The sequence below is a fragment of the Ornithorhynchus anatinus genome, chromosome 3 (genome assembly GCF_004115215.2).
Source record: "Ornithorhynchus anatinus isolate Pmale09 chromosome 3, mOrnAna1.pri.v4, whole genome shotgun sequence".
NCBI classification, from domain to species: Eukaryota; Metazoa; Chordata; class Mammalia; order Monotremata; family Ornithorhynchidae; genus Ornithorhynchus; species Ornithorhynchus anatinus.
This window is the reverse complement of record NC_041730.1, coordinates 121952120-121967284: the sequence shown is the minus strand read 5'-3', so window position 1 is coordinate 121967284 and position 15165 is coordinate 121952120. Positions and strand designations below refer to the sequence as shown.

General features: G+C 53.3%; 1 protein-coding gene across 2 annotated transcripts in view; it reads left to right on the top strand.

The window, feature by feature from the left end:
• The first annotated feature begins 6924 nt into the window (after positions 1–6924).
• The window catches only part of ALDH18A1 (aldehyde dehydrogenase 18 family member A1), a 37923-nt gene continuing 29682 nt past the window's right edge, over positions 6925–15165 (top strand). For both annotated transcript variants that reach the window (XM_029060880.1, XM_029060879.1), the window contains exon 1: positions 6925–6999. The gene's annotated coding sequence lies outside the window, so the exon portion shown is untranslated. The remainder of the gene's footprint in view (positions 7000–15165) is intronic.

Here is a 15165-nt window from a genome sequence, read left to right as displayed (position 1 = left end):
CAATCTAATCGGGGGAGAAGGACAGCAGAGCAAACAGAACAAAACAAAAACAAGACGACATCATCACGATAAGTAGAATCAAGGGGATGTACATATTATTAACAACATAGATAGGGGAAAGAGTCCGGGCTTGGGAGTCAGAGGTCATGGGTTCGAATCCCGGCTCTGCCGCTTGTCATCTGTGTGACCGTGGCAAGTCACTTCACTTCTCTGTGCCTCAGTTACCTCATCTGTCACATGGGGATGAAGACTGTGAGCCTCACGTGGGACGACCTGATGACCCTGTATCTCCCCCAGTGCTTAGAACAGTGCTCGACACCTAGTAAGCACTTAACAAATACCAACATTATTCTTATGATTAAATAGGGTAATAAATAATATATGCAAATGGGCACAGTGCTAAGGGGAGGGGAAGAGGGAAGGGGGAGGAGCAGAAGGTGGGGTATGGAGGGGAGCGGGAGCAGGGGGAAGGGGGCTAAGCTGAGGGAAGGGGAAGGGGGAGGAGCGGAGGGAAAAGGGGGGACCACAGTCTGGGAAGGCCTCCTGGAGGAGGTGAGCTCTCAGTAGGGCTCTGAAGAGGGGAAGAGAGTGAGTTTGGCGGAGGTGAGGAGGGAGGGCCTTCCGGGACCGTGGGAGGACGTGACCAAGGGGTCGACGGCGGGACAGGCGAGAACGGGGGTCGGCGAGGAGGTGGGCGGCGGAGGAGCGGAGCGCGCGGGATGGGCGGTGGAAAGAGAGAAGGGAGGAGAGGTAGGAGGGGGCGAGGGGATGGACAGCCTCGAAGTCCAGAGTGAGGAGTTTCTGTTTGGTGCGGAGGTCGATAGGCAACCCCTGGAGGTTTTTAAGAAGGGGAGCGACAGGCCCAGAGCGTTTCTGCGGGAAGATGAGCCGGGCGGCGGAATGAAGAATAGACTGGAGCGGGGAGAGACGGGAGGAAGGGAGGTCAGAGGGGAGGCTTTGGGAACACTACCTAACCATGGTTTTCTGACCTTGGCGGAGTCGGGATTAGAACCCACGACCTCTGACTCCCAAGCCCGTGCTCTTGCCACCGGGCCACGCCGCTTCCCATTTCCCGTTCCTTTTTCATTAACCACTGAAGATTTGGGCAGGGTGGAGCGGTGGCGTGGCAGGATGTGGTGACGATGGAGTTCTGCGCTCACTCATCCTCAGATGGAAGATCAAGTTTCATGAGACCTCCCCGCCAGGAGGCCTTCCCAGACTGAGCCCTCCTTTTCCCTCCACCTCTCCTTCCCTCCCCACAGCCCTACTGTATATTTGTAGTGTGCCTTACTGTAGCATGTTGCTATATTTGTGATCTCGCTTTTTATTGTTTATTGTCGTCAGATTTTGAATTTGATCAGGTCGCCCCTTAATCGAGTCTACCCCCGACCCTGGTCATCACCCCTTTTATTAACACGACGATATTGTATCATACTGTATCATGTTGCTATATTAGCACCACTGTATTGTATCATATTGTATCATGTTGCTATATTACCGATTTCGTTTATTACTGTTTATTGTTGTCAGTGCTGCCACCCACCTCTCTGGCCTCGCCATGTCCCTCCTCCCCCCTCCCGCCCCTTCCTATCCTCCCCTTCCCCTTCCCCTTCCCCTCTCTCGCTCAGCTCTTTCCCGCTCTCTCCTCTGTCTCCTCCCCCCCTCCTCTCTCCCGCCCTAGAACCCCACTTTACCAGCGCTACCCCTCTTCCCCCTCCCCCTACTCTTCCCCCCACCAAACCCCCTCTTCACCCCCTCCCCCCTTCTCTCTTCCCCACCCATGCCCCATCCCAGTCCTCTTGTCCCACCGCCACCCCTCATCCCCCTCTCCTCGTCCAGGGCCCCGTGGCGCAGTGGAAAGAGCACGGGCTTTGGAGTCAGGGCTCATGAGTTCGAATCCCAGCTCTGCCACTTGTCGGCTGTGTGACTGTGGGCAAGTCACTTAACTTCTCTGGGCCTCAGTTCCCTCATCTGTAAAATGGGGATTAAGACTGTGAGCCCCACGTGGGGTAACCTGATTCCCCTATGTCTACCCCAGCGCTTAGAACAGTGCTCGGCACATAGTAAGCGCTTAACAAATACCAACATTATTATTATTATTATTATTATCACCTCCTTCCCATCCAAACCCTCCCCTCCCCCCGCCCTTCCCCCTCTCCCCCCCTTGCACCCACAGCTACTTTCAAGTGTGGCCTCTGGAACCCCCGCTCTGTTACAGGCAAGCTACCTTTCATCCATGACCTTTTCCTCTCCCGCTCTCTCCTCCTCCTCGCCCTTTCGGAAACGTGGCTCTCTCCCGAAGACACGGTCTCCGCCGCCGCTCTCTCCGGCGGAGGCCTCTCCTTCTCCCACTCCCCCAGACTCACCGGTAAGGGAGGAGGCGTCGGCTTCCTCCTCTCGCCCCGATGCCGCTTCCGCACTATCCCTCCTCCCCCCTCCCTCTCCTTCCCCTCCTTCGAAGCCCATATCGTTCGCCTCTACCACCCACTCCAGTTACTTGTCGCCGTCATCTACCGCCCTCCCGGTCCCACCTCCGACTTCTTCAACCACCTTGACCCCTTTCTCACCTTCCTTCTCTCCTTCTCTCTGCCCACTCTGATCCTCGGAGACTTCGACATCCATACGGACGTACCCGACGACTCCTCTGCCGCCCGCCTGCTATCCCTCCTCGACTCTGCCGACCCCCTCCTCCACCATACCGCGCCCACTCACCGACTCGGTCACACCCTCGATCTCGTCATCTCCTACCGCTGCACTATCTCCTCACTCACCAACTCTGAAATCCCTCTCTCGGACCATAACCTTCTCACCCGCCTCATCTCTCACACTCCCTCCCCCTGCAAATCTTCGCTACTGCCCCACAGAGACCTCCGCTCTCTCGATCCCATCCGTCTTTCCAATAGCATCTCGCCTCACCTTGCCGCCCTGTCCTCTCTTCCCACTCTCGACGATCAGGTCTCCGCTCTCGACTCCACCCTCTCTACTCATCTCGACTCTCTCGCCCCCCTTTCCCTCCGCCGCTCTCGCGCCACTAACCCACAGCCCCGGATCACCTCCTCCGTCCGCCTCCTACGCTCCTATGCTCGAGCTGCTGAGCGCCGCTGGCGAAAGTCCAAGCACCAAGCCGACCTCACACACTTCAAATTTATCCTTTCCTGCCTTAACTCTGCCCTCTCCTCCGCCAGGCAAAGCTTCTTCTCCTCCCTCATCGACACCCATGCCCGTCACCCCCGCCGATTGTTCCGGACCTTTAACTCTCTCCTTAGGCCCCCTGTTCCTCCCCCTCCCCCATCTCTCACCCCTAATGATCTGGCCACCTATTTCCTCACGAAAATCAACACGATCAGGTCTGAGCTCCCCAAAGTCACCCCTCCGCCTCTCCCCTCCCCCCCAACAACCCCCTCCCCTACTTTCCCATCCTTCCCTGCAGTATCCTCAGAGGAGATCTCCTCCCTCCTCGCGAGTGCCACCCCCTCCACCTGCGCCTCGGACCCCATTCCCTCTCACCTTCTTAAAACCATCGCCCCTGCCCTCCTCCCTTCCTTAACTTCTATTTTTAACCACTCAATCTCCAAGGGCTCCTTCCCCTCTGCCTTCAAACACGCCCACGTCTCCCCCATCCTAAAAAAACCCGCTCTTGACCCCACTTCCCCCTCCAGTTATCGTCCTATCTCCCTACTACCCTTCCTTTCCAAAATCTTAGAACGAGTCGTCTACAATCGATGCCTAGAATTCCTTAACTCCCATTCTCTCCTAGACCCCCTCCAATCTGGCTTCCGTCCCCTCCACTCTACCGAGACTGCTCTCTCTAAGGTCACCCATGACCTCCTTCTTGCCAAATCCAATGGCTCCTACTCCATTCTGATCCTCCTTGACCTCTCTGCTGCCTTTGACACCGTCGACCATCCCCTCCTCCTCCATACCTTATCTCACCTTGGCTTCACGGACTCTGTCCTCTCCTGGTTCTCCTCTTACCTCTCTGGCCGATCATTCTCGGTCTCCTACGCTGGAGCCTCCTCCCCCTCCCATCCTTTAACTGTTGGAGTTCCTCAAGGGTCAGTCCTTGGCCCTCTTCTGTTCTCCATTTACACTCACTCCCTCGGTGAACTCATTCGCTCTCACGGCTTTGACTACCATCTCTACGCAGATGACACGCAGATCTACCTCTCCGCCCCTGTCCTCTCCCCCTCCCTTCAGGCTCGCATCTCCTCCCGCCTCCGGGACGTCTCCACCTGGATGTCTGCCCGCCACCTAAAACTCAACATGAGCAAGACTGAGCTCCTCATCTTCCCTCCCAAGCCCGGTCCGCTCCCAGACTTCTCCATCACCGTGGATGGCACGACCATCCTTCCCGTCCCGCAGGCCCGCAATCTCGGTGTCATCCTTGACTCGTCCCTCTCGTTCACCCCACACATCCTATCCATTACCAAGACCTGCCGGTTTCACCTCTACGATATCGCCAAGATCCGCCCTTTCCTCTCCACCCAAACGGCTACCTTACTATTACGGGCTCTCGTTATATCCCGGCTAGACTACTGTGTCAGCCTTCTCTCTGACCTCCCTTCCTCCTCTCTCGCCCCGCTCCGGTCTATTCTTCACTCCGCTGCCCGGCTCATCTTCCCGCAGAAACGATCTGGGCATGTCACTCCCCTTCTTAAACAACTCCAGTGGTTGCCTATCGACCTCCGCTCCAAACAAAAACTCCTCACTCTAGGCTTCAAGGCTCTCCATCACCTTGCCCCTTCCTACCTCTCCTCCCTTCTCTCTTTCTACCGCCCACCCCGCACGCTCCGCTCCTCTGCCGCCCACCTCCTCGCCGTCCCTCGGTCTCGCCTATTCCGCCGTCGACCCCCGGGTCACGTCCTCCCGCGGTCCTAGAACGCCCTCCCTCCTCACCTCCGCCAAACTGATTCTCTTTCCCTCTTCAAAACCTTACTTAAAAATCACCTCCTCCATGAGGCCTTCCCAGACTGAGCTCCTCTTCCCCCTCTACTCCCTCTGCCATCCCCCCTTCACCTCTCCGCAGCTAAAGCCTCATTTTCCCCTTTTCCCTCTGCTCCTCCACCTCTCCCTTCCCATCCCCACAGCACTGTACCCATCCGCTCAACTGTATATATTTTCGTTACCCTATTTATTTTGTTAATGAATTGTACATCGCCTTGATTCTATTTAGTTGCCATTGTTTTTACGAGATGTTCTTCCCCTTGACGCTGTTTAGTGCCATTGTTCTTGTCTGTCCGTCTCCCCCGATTAGACTGTAAGCCCGTCAAACGGCAGGGACTGTCTCTATCTGTTGCCGACTTGTTCATCCCAAGCGCTTAGTACAGTGCTCTGCACATAGTAAGCGCTCAATAAATACTATTGAATGAATGAATGAATGTATATTATTTATTACTCTATTTTATTAATGATGTATCTATCTATCTATCTATCTATCTATGATTCTATTTATTTTGATGGTATTGATGCCAGACTATTGTTTCGTTTTGTTGTCGGTCTCCCCCATTTAGACTGTGAGCCCGTTGCTGGGCAGGGATTGTCTCTATCTGTTGCCGAATTGCAGAGAAGTAGCGTGGCTCAGTGGAAAGAGCCCGAGTTTGGGAGTCAGAGGTCATGGGTTCGAATCCCGGCTCTGCCACCTGTCAGCTGGGTGACTTTGGGCAAGTCTTTTCACTTCTAGGGCCTCGGTTCCCTCATCTGTAAAATGGGGGTGAAGACTGCGAGCCTCACGTGGGACAATCTGATTACCCCGGATCTACCCCAGCGCTTAGAACAGTGCTTGGACATAGCGAGAGGCAGCGCGGCTCAGTGGAAAGAGCTCGGGCTTGGGAGTCAGAGTTCATGGGTTCGAATCCCGGCTCTGCCACTTGGCAGCTGGGTGACTGTGGGCAAGTCGCTTCACTTCTCTGGCCCTCAGTTACCTCATCTGTAAAATGGGGGATTAACTGTGAGCCTCACGTGGGACAACCTGATTACCCTGTATCTACCCCAGCGCACAGAACAGTGCTCTGCACATAGTAAGCGCTTAACATATACCAACATTATTATTATAGTGAGTGCTTAGCAAATAGCTATATTATTATTATTATTATTAATGAATGGATGGGTGAATGAATTAATTAATAGGTGAATAAATGGAAGGATGGGTAAATGAATGGATGGGTGGATGAATGAATGAATGGATGGATGGATGGATGGATGGATGGATGGATGGATGGATGGATGGATGGATGGATGGATGGATGGGGTGAGTGAATGGATGGATGCGTGGGTGGCTGGATGGGTGGGTGGATGAATGGATGGGTGGGTGGGTGGATGGATGGAGGGGTGAGGGAATGGATGGATGCGTGGGTGGCTGGATGGGTGGGTGGATGAATGGATGGGTGGGTGGGTGGATGGATGGAGGGGTGAGGGAATGGATGGAGGGGTGAGGGAATGAATGGATGGATGGATGGGTGGGTGGGTGAATGGATCGGATGGGTGGGTGGATGGATGGGTGAATGAATGGATGGGTGAATGGATGAATGGATGGATGGATGGATGGATGGATGGATGGATGGATGGATGGATGGATGGATGGATGGATGGATGGATGGAAGGAAGGAAGGATGAGTGAATGGGTGGGTGAGTGAATGAATGAATAAATGGCTGGCCGGCCGGATGAATGAATGCACGCACGCATGCACGCCCGAGGGCAAGAAAGAGAGCGGGGAAAGCGGGCGCGGCGGGGGGCGGGCCGGGTTCGGGGGGCGGGCCCGGGGGGGGGGGGGGGGGGGAGGGGGCGGGAGGCGGGTCCGGACACGTGGAGCGCGGCGCCGGCTCAAGGCGGCCGCTTAGGCCCGAACGGCGGCGGCCTCTCTGCGCTGGCTCGGAGCGGGGCGGCCCCCGGGCCCTCACCCCCCGGACCCCCCGGACCCCCCGGACCCCCCGGACCCCCCGGACCCCCCCGGACCCCCCCGGACCGCCCAACGGGTCGCGCACAGTCGGCTCCCGGAGCAGGTAGGGGCGGGGCGGGACCGGCCGAGCCAACGCCGCCACCATCTAGGCCTAGCTGAGCGCTCCCGCCCGCGGGGACTCATTCGATCCGTAGTATTTATTCATTCACTACTATCTACTGAGCGCCTCCTCGGTGCCGAGCACCGGACTGAGCGCTCGGAGTGGACAGATGGGGTAACCGAGACGCTCCCCGCCCTCTGACGGGCTCACGCTCTAAGCGGGGGGGGGGGAGGGGGGGGTCAGACGAGAAAACGGGCAATAAAGAGAGTCGGGACGCGGAACGGGCCTCGTGTTCGTACCGGTTAAGCGCTCACTACGGGCCCGGCACTGTACTGAGCGCCCGGGGGGTGGGGAGGGGAGACACCCCCGGGGTCATCGGGCCGGCCCACGCCAGCCTCCCCATTCTCCAGAGGAGGAGACTGAGGCCCAGAGAAGGGAAGTGACTTGGCCCGCAGGCAGAGCCCGGGCTGGGGAGCCGGAGCTCGTTCATTCATTCGGTGGTATTTAATAATAATAATAATAATAATAATAATGTTGGTATTTGTTTTTGCGGAGCACTGTTCTAAGCGCTGGGGTAAGCACAGGGGAATCGGGTTGTCCCACGTGGGGCTCCCCGTCTTCATCCCCATTTTACAGATGAGGGAACCGAGGCACAGAGAAATGAAGTGACTCGCCCACAGTCCCACAGCCGACAAGTGGCAGAGCTGGGATTCGAACTCATGAGCCCTGACTCCCAAGCCCGTCCTCTTTCCACTGCGCCACGATGTGCAGAGCGCTGGACTAAGCGCTCGGGACGGACAGTTCGGCCACAGAGACAGACCGTCCCTGCCCCACGACAGGCCCGCAGTCTAAAAGGGGGAGACAGAAGGGCAAAAACAACAACCCCGGCTCTGCCCCTTGGCAGCTGGGTGACTCTGGCCCAGTCGCTTCTCGGGGCCTCACCGACCTCCTCTGGAAAATGGGGATGAAGACGTGGGACGACCTGATCGCCTGGAATCCCCCCAGCGCTTAGAACAGTGCTCCGCACATCGGAAGCGCTTAACAAATGCCAACATTATTAGTATCATTACCTGGATGCTACTAATCCCTCCTCTGCCGGGCCACTTTGGGCAGCACCTCCTCCAGGAGGCCTTCCCAGACCGAGCCCCCCCCCCCTTCCCTCCGCTCCTCCCCTCAGCGCTGTGCTCATTTCTATATATTATTTATCACCCCGTTTATTATCTGAATGAGGTGGGCGTCCCCTCGATTCTATTTATCTTTATAATGTTGTCGGGTTCTTCTGTTCTGCTTTGCTAATAATAATAATAATTATGGCGTTTGTTAAGCGCTTACTAGGTGCCAAGCACTGTTCTGAGCGCTGGGGGAGATCCAAGGTCATCAGGCTGTCCCACGTGGGGCTCCCGGTCCTCATCCCCATTTGACAGATGAGGTCACAGAGGCCCAGAGAAGTGAAGTGACTTGCCCAAAGTCACGCAGCTGGCAAGCGGCCGAACCGGGTTTTGGACCCACGACCTCTGACTCCCAAGCCCTTGGTCTTTCCGCTGAGCCACGATGATAATAATAATGTTGGTATTTGTTAAGCACTTGCTTTGTGCCAAGCATTGTTCTAAGCACTGGGTGAGATACAGGGTGATGAGGTTGTCCCACGTGGGGCTCCCAGTCTTCATCCCCATTTTACAGATGAGGGAACCGAGGCACAGAGAAGTGAAGTGATTTGCCCAAAGTCACACGGCCGATAAGTGGCGGAGCTGGGATTAGAACCCGTGATCTCTGACTCCCAAGCCCAGGCCCTTTCAACTGAGCCACCCCAGCGCTTAGGACAGTGCCCGGCACATCGTTAAGCACTTAAGAAATGCCATCTTTATCATTATTATTATTATTATTTCCCCCTGAGGGCCTTTCCCCCCTCATAACAGAGTGGAGTCGGGGTTCAGTGTGGCCACCTCTTGGAGGACAGAGAAGAAAATTGGTGGCTCAGTGGCAAGAGCCCGGGCTCGGGGGTCAGAGGTCGTGGGTACGAATTCCGCCTCCGCCGCTTGTCAGCTGCCTAACTTTGGGCAAGTCGCTTCACTTCTCGGGGCCTCAGTTCCCTCATCTGCAAAATGGGGATGAAGACGGTGAGCCCACGTGGGGCAACCTGATGGCTTTGTATCTCCCCCAGTACTTAGAACAGTGCTTGGCAGATAGTAAGGGCTTAAGAAATCGCTGATTATTATTATTATTATTATTATTATTAATAAAAGCGGTGTTGGTGAGGAGGAGCAGGGGAGACACCCCCCCCCCCACCGTGGACCACTCATCTCCCGCAGGCCGCCCCCCCAACCCTGGGCCTCAGGGCCATTCCTCTAATCGTTGCCCCTCCCATTATTATTATTATTATTGTTATTATTCTGTCTGTGAGCATGAACTATTCATTGAATCGTACTTATTGAGCGCTGACTATGTGCAGAGCACTGGACTAAGCACTTGGAAAGTACAGTTCGGCAACAGATACCAAGCACTGTTGAGGCAGATATGTTAGCCTCACATCCTTCAGACAGTTAGTCTTTCTCCCCACCGAGCCTCGCTGAAGATTGCCTCTCTCTTTATTGGTGTATTGTATTTTCCAAGTGCTCGCTACAGTGCTCTGCGCCCAGTAAGCGCTCAATAAATACGGATTGGATTATTGCATCAGCCTCCTCGGATCTCCCTCCCTCCCGTCTCTCCCCACTCCAGTCTGTTCTTCATTCCGCCGCCCGGCTCATCTTCCCGCAGAAATGCTCTGGGCCTGTCGCTCCCCTTCTTAAAAACCTCCAGGGGTTGCCTATCGACCTCCGCACCAAACAGAAACTTCTCACTCTGGGCTTCGAGGCTGTCCATCCCCTTGCCCCCTCCTACCTCTCCTCCCTTCTCTCTTTCCACCGCCCACCCCGCACGCTCCGCTCCTCCGCCGCCCACCTCCTCGCCGGCTCCCGTTCTCGCCCGTCCCGCCGTCGACCCCCGGGCCACGTCTTCCCAGCGTCCCGGGACGCCCTCCCTCCTCACCTCCGCCAAACTAACTCTCTCTTCAGAGCCCTACTGAGAGCTCACCTCCTCCAAGAGGCCTTTCCAGACTGAGCCCTCCCTTTCTCTCTGCCCCTTCTTTCCTCCCCACCGCCCCTGCTCCCTCCGTCTGCTCTACCCCCTTCCCCTCCCCACAACACTTGTGTAGATTTGTACGTATTTATTACTCTATTTTATTAATGATGTGTGTAAAATCTGTGATTCTATTCATCTATTTTGATGGCACCGATGCCAGACCATTGGTTTTGTTTCGTTGTCCGTCTCCCCCTTTTTAGATTGTGAGCCCGTTATTGGGCAGGGATTGTCTCTATCTGTTGCCGAACTGTCCATTCCAATTACTTAGTACAGTGCTCGGCACACAGTGGGTGCTCAATAAATACGATCGAATGAGTTGAATGAATGAGGCCTTCCCCAAATGAGCCCCACTTTTCCTTCATTCATTCACTTTTCCTCATCTCTCACCCCCTTCTGAGTCGCCCCGACTGGCCCCCTTTACTCTCTCCCCGCTCCACAGCACGTGGCTTTTTATCTGTCATTTAATGATAATGCTGGTATTTGTTTAGCGCTTACTATGTGCACTGTTCTAAGCGCTGAGGTAGATACAGCTTGTCCCACTTGAGGCTCACAATTAATCCCCATTTTACAGATGAGGTAACTGAGGCACAGAGAATTTTATTTATTTATCTTGATGTCTGTTTATTTGTACTGATGACCATCCCGCCCCCTGCCCCCCGCGAGCCCCGAGCTCACTCAGGTCAGGGATTGTCACTCTTTATTGCTGTATTGTACTTTCCCAAGCGCTTAGTACAGTGCTGTGCACACAGTAAGCGCTTAATAGATACAGTTGAATGAATTACTGTGTGCAGAGCATTGTACTAAGCACTTGGGAGAGTACAATATACCAGAGTTGGTAGACGTGTTTCCAGTCCAGAGAGAGCTTCCAGTCTAGACTAGTCTAATCCAGTCCTGGGAGCCCTTCTGGTGTCATTTCTGGAATCCTCAATGCAGTGCTTGGCACGTTGTAAGAGCTTAACAAATACCATCATTATTATTTTAATTCTTATTACCAGGTGAGATACAGTCTTAGAGAAGCAGCCGGCCTTAGTGGATGAGATCGCTGTAGTTACCCTTGCCGCCTAGACTGTCAGCTCGTTGTGGGCAGGGAATGTGTGCGTTTATTGTTGTAGCCTCCCAAGCGCTTAGTACAGTGTTCTGCACCCAGGAAAGGCTCTAAAATATGACCCTCTGACTGGATAGAGCACAAAGGATCTGGGTTCTAATCCCAGCTCCACCGCTTGTCTGCTCTGTGTCCTTGTGCAGGTCACTTCACTTCTGTGCCTCAGTTACCTCATCCGTAAAATGGGGATTCATTAAAATGGTGAGCCCATCTATGTTGTATCTACCCCCGTGCTGAGTACAGCGCCTGACACGTGGTAAGTGTTTAACAAATACCATTAAAAGAAGTCTCTGTCCCACACGGAGCTCACGATCTAAGTGTGAGGGAGAATTTTTACCGTTGAGGAAACTGAGGCCCAGTGAAGTGACCTGCCCGAGGCCACACAGCGGCAATTGGCTGAACCGGATTAGAGCCCGGGTCCTCTGACTTCCAGGCCCGTGCTCTTTCCACCAGGCCACGCTTTCCAGTTGACCTCGGGAAGGTTTGGCCTTGTCCACTGCATTCAAGAATAGCTTTGTCTTTGCAGTTGTTGTTTGGCGGCTCAAACGCTGGTAATTTTTTTTGAACGCTCGAAGTGTGCAGAGAACTGCACTTTGCCGACGTGGACAACTGCTGAAGTTGAGGGAGCTGCCTCGGCGTTATCCTTAAGAGATTCCACAGGCTGCATCACATAGGGTAGTTCCCCCTTTCAGTGGATTTATAACGATACGGTCGTTTCCCGGACTTGTAATTTATTTTAACGTTCGTCTCCCCCACCAGATTGTAAGGTGGCGGGCAGGGATCGTGTCCATCCTCCGTATTGTACTTTCCCATGTGCTTAGTCTGGTGCTTTGCACACGGTGGGTGCTCAGTAGATACCCTGGATTGATAATGTCGTGCGGCTGGGCGGGCCGCGAATCTATCTGTAGCCGAGACAGGGTCTCTCGCTGTCTCTTGCAGCACTGGCCGTAAAAATTCTGTGGCTCATAGCTTCCCTCTCTCTTTCTCCCGGAGGAAGCCGCGTTTCTGATCGACTTTGCTTTTATGTCTGGAATGGCCCGAGGGATAAACCGAGCATATGTTTTGGGGCGAAGGTTGGGGATTGAAGTTCAGTCCTCCACCAAAAGAGCGAGATAAGATTTTCTGTTTTCGAAGAGAGATGTCTGCCCTGGAGATGTTCTTTGGTCAAAATAGAGAAGCCTTTATCTGGAGAACAATAAGTGTACAGGTACTTTAGCTGTCTGCTTTAGTAAAGGGATGATAAAAATCTGTATGGGGCTTGAAATCACTGTTGGGGTGAGGTGAGGGGGTGAGGGGAGCAGCCTTTATTTATTTTGGTCCCGAGTTCACCGACCCAGGAAAGAACTTAACAACTTTATATAGAAGGACTGGATTGTGTGGACGCTGTGAGAGTATAAACTTGGCTGTTCTTTTGGGACTCTTCACATGTAAAATACTGTACTTTCCTTTCCCCGAGCATTACTTTGTCTCTGCAGACCCTCAAATGTGCTGGTCTTATTTAGACTGTGAGCCCACTGTTGGGCAGGGATTGTCTCTGTAGCCAAATTGTACATTTCACGTGCTCAGTACAGTGCTCTGCACATAGTAAGCGCTCAATAAATACTATTGAATGAATGAAATGAACCGAGAGAAAAGATCTGGCTTTTCGGACGTGGTACAGAAACCTGCTTTCAGAATCCCCCTAGTCTCCACTAGGATTTCCTAAGGACCACATCCAGCTGAGTAGGAAGGGCCACAAGCTAAAGGGGGATTGTATGTGAGAAGAACCAGATGTGAATCTAGATGACTGGGGGGGACTGATTGAGAGCTATCCGCAGTGTGCTTAAGGAAGGACAGTACGGCCCAATGCTGCCTTTGAGGGGTTGGATATCCTTTTTATCCTTCTGACCCGTTTGTGGTTATTAAGGTTTGTTTTTGTTTGCTTTTTTGCAGGAGCAGTAGGGGGAGGGTGTTGGTGTCTCACTGGAGGCCCTCCTGGAAGGGGAGTCAGGACTTCTATTCCAAGTTGTGCGCTGTGGATACCACAGCACCTTGAAGTCACATCCCCTAAAATTCTGCCAGTCATTTCCACCCGTGCTCAAAATGCAAAGCTAGCAGAGCAAAAAATGTCAGCTTACCAAATTCTCTAGACTATTCCCCCGTCCCGCTATTTTACAGGGGGCAGTTTGCGTCTCTGGAACAAACCCACATGGGTCCCTAATTTCTGTAACGTCCAGGCAGTTGGAATTGGTGGTGGGGGGTGGAATGGGGGATGGGGGAGAGAGAGGGTGAGAGAGAGAATGAATCTGGGCTTTGTAGGCCATCCCGTCAGAGGATGGGTTTACGTGTGTTTATGTCTGAGTTTTTTAGGCTGTCCGGGCAGAGGATGTGTTTGTGCGTCTGTGTCTGGCTGTTGAATGGCATCCAGGCGAAGGATGTGTTGGTGTACGTTTTGTTGTTCGTGTATGTTTTGTAAGCCGTTCAAGTGTACGTGTGTTTGGTAGGCAGTCTAGATGTGTGTGTTTTCTAGATTTTCCAGATGTGTGTTTGGTAGGCCCACCAGATGTGTGGGTGTGTGTGTTTGGAAGGCCATCCAGGTGTGTTTGTTTTGGAGGTCATTAGGTGTGTGGGTGGGTGCGCACGTGGTTCGAAGGCTGACCAGGGGTGTCTATTTGGTTTGTAGGCCATCTAGCGTGTATGTGTTTGTGTGTGAGTGTTAGGCCATCCACGTAGGGGTGCATGCCTCTGTGTGTTGTTGGCCATCCGGGGGTGTGTGTTTTGGAGACTGCCAGGGGTTCGTGGGTGTTTTGTAGCCCGTTCAGCAGGGTTTGCACATGCTTGCATTTGGGTGTGAGCTTTGCAGGATGTCCAGGCCGTGTGTGCACGTGTGTGTTGAATCTGGAAAATTCACATTTGGGGGGAAAAGAATCACAGATGAGAAAACTGAAACATTGAGAAGTTAAGTAACTTGCCTAAGATCACACGGAAGGCAAGTCACGGGGCTGGAGTTAGAATCCAGGTCTTCTGACTTCCAGCTCTTTGCACTAAACCGAAGGCCATGCTCCTTTGACTACAGGGGTTCGGTATTTTAATTTGGAAATTGCCTAATGGACTGTATAGAGGACAAGGCACGGGCAAAGTGTAGACCATTTGGTGGCCAAGGGAAAGTCCTAGAGGAGACCACTGGTCTGGGCCTCCAAGGGATGGTCTGGGCAGAGGTGGGCAGAACATAGCCCTCCTGGGCATACTTGCCCCACCAAGCCATTTTCCAGGACTCCTCTGATGAATCTGACAAACTACTGGATCTTGCCTTTTGGTGCCAGATCGAATCGCAGCAGGAATAATGTGGCTTCCACTGTCTCCACCTCACACTGGCCAAAAAAATAAATAAAAAAAGGTAACTATATGCTTCTTTCTCGTTCTGCTCAAGTCTTCACATTTGAAAAATGAGAGCAGTAATGTGGACACTTCTCAGGCCTGTCCGTAATCTATTTTGATGTTTGACGACCACTGAGGACTGCAAGCTCCTGCGGACGGGGATCTCGTCTGCCGACTCTTTCGAACTGTACTTTGCCAAGCACTGGTAAAGTGGTTTGCACACAGTAAGCACTCACTAAGTACCATTGATTGATTCATTATCCGGTCCTACAAAATGGGACTTGGGAAGGAAGGGAAACCAAATGCTAAATGTTAAAGCGGTGACTTGTAGAGACTGCAAGCCTTAAGCCCATCAGGTCAGTAAAGGACAACATTTATATGTTTGTGGTGCGGAGCGCAGTGTTAGTGACACATAGATTTTAAAAACTAGACCCACAGATGAATAGGCTTCCCCGTCATAGCATCATCTTCCCTTATAATAACTGGTATTTAAGGGCTTACTCAAAATAAATAGGTACAGTACAGTCTCTGTCCCACACGAGGTTCCTTTATGAAAAGCAAGTAACTCTCAGCTCAGAGCACTAATAAAACCA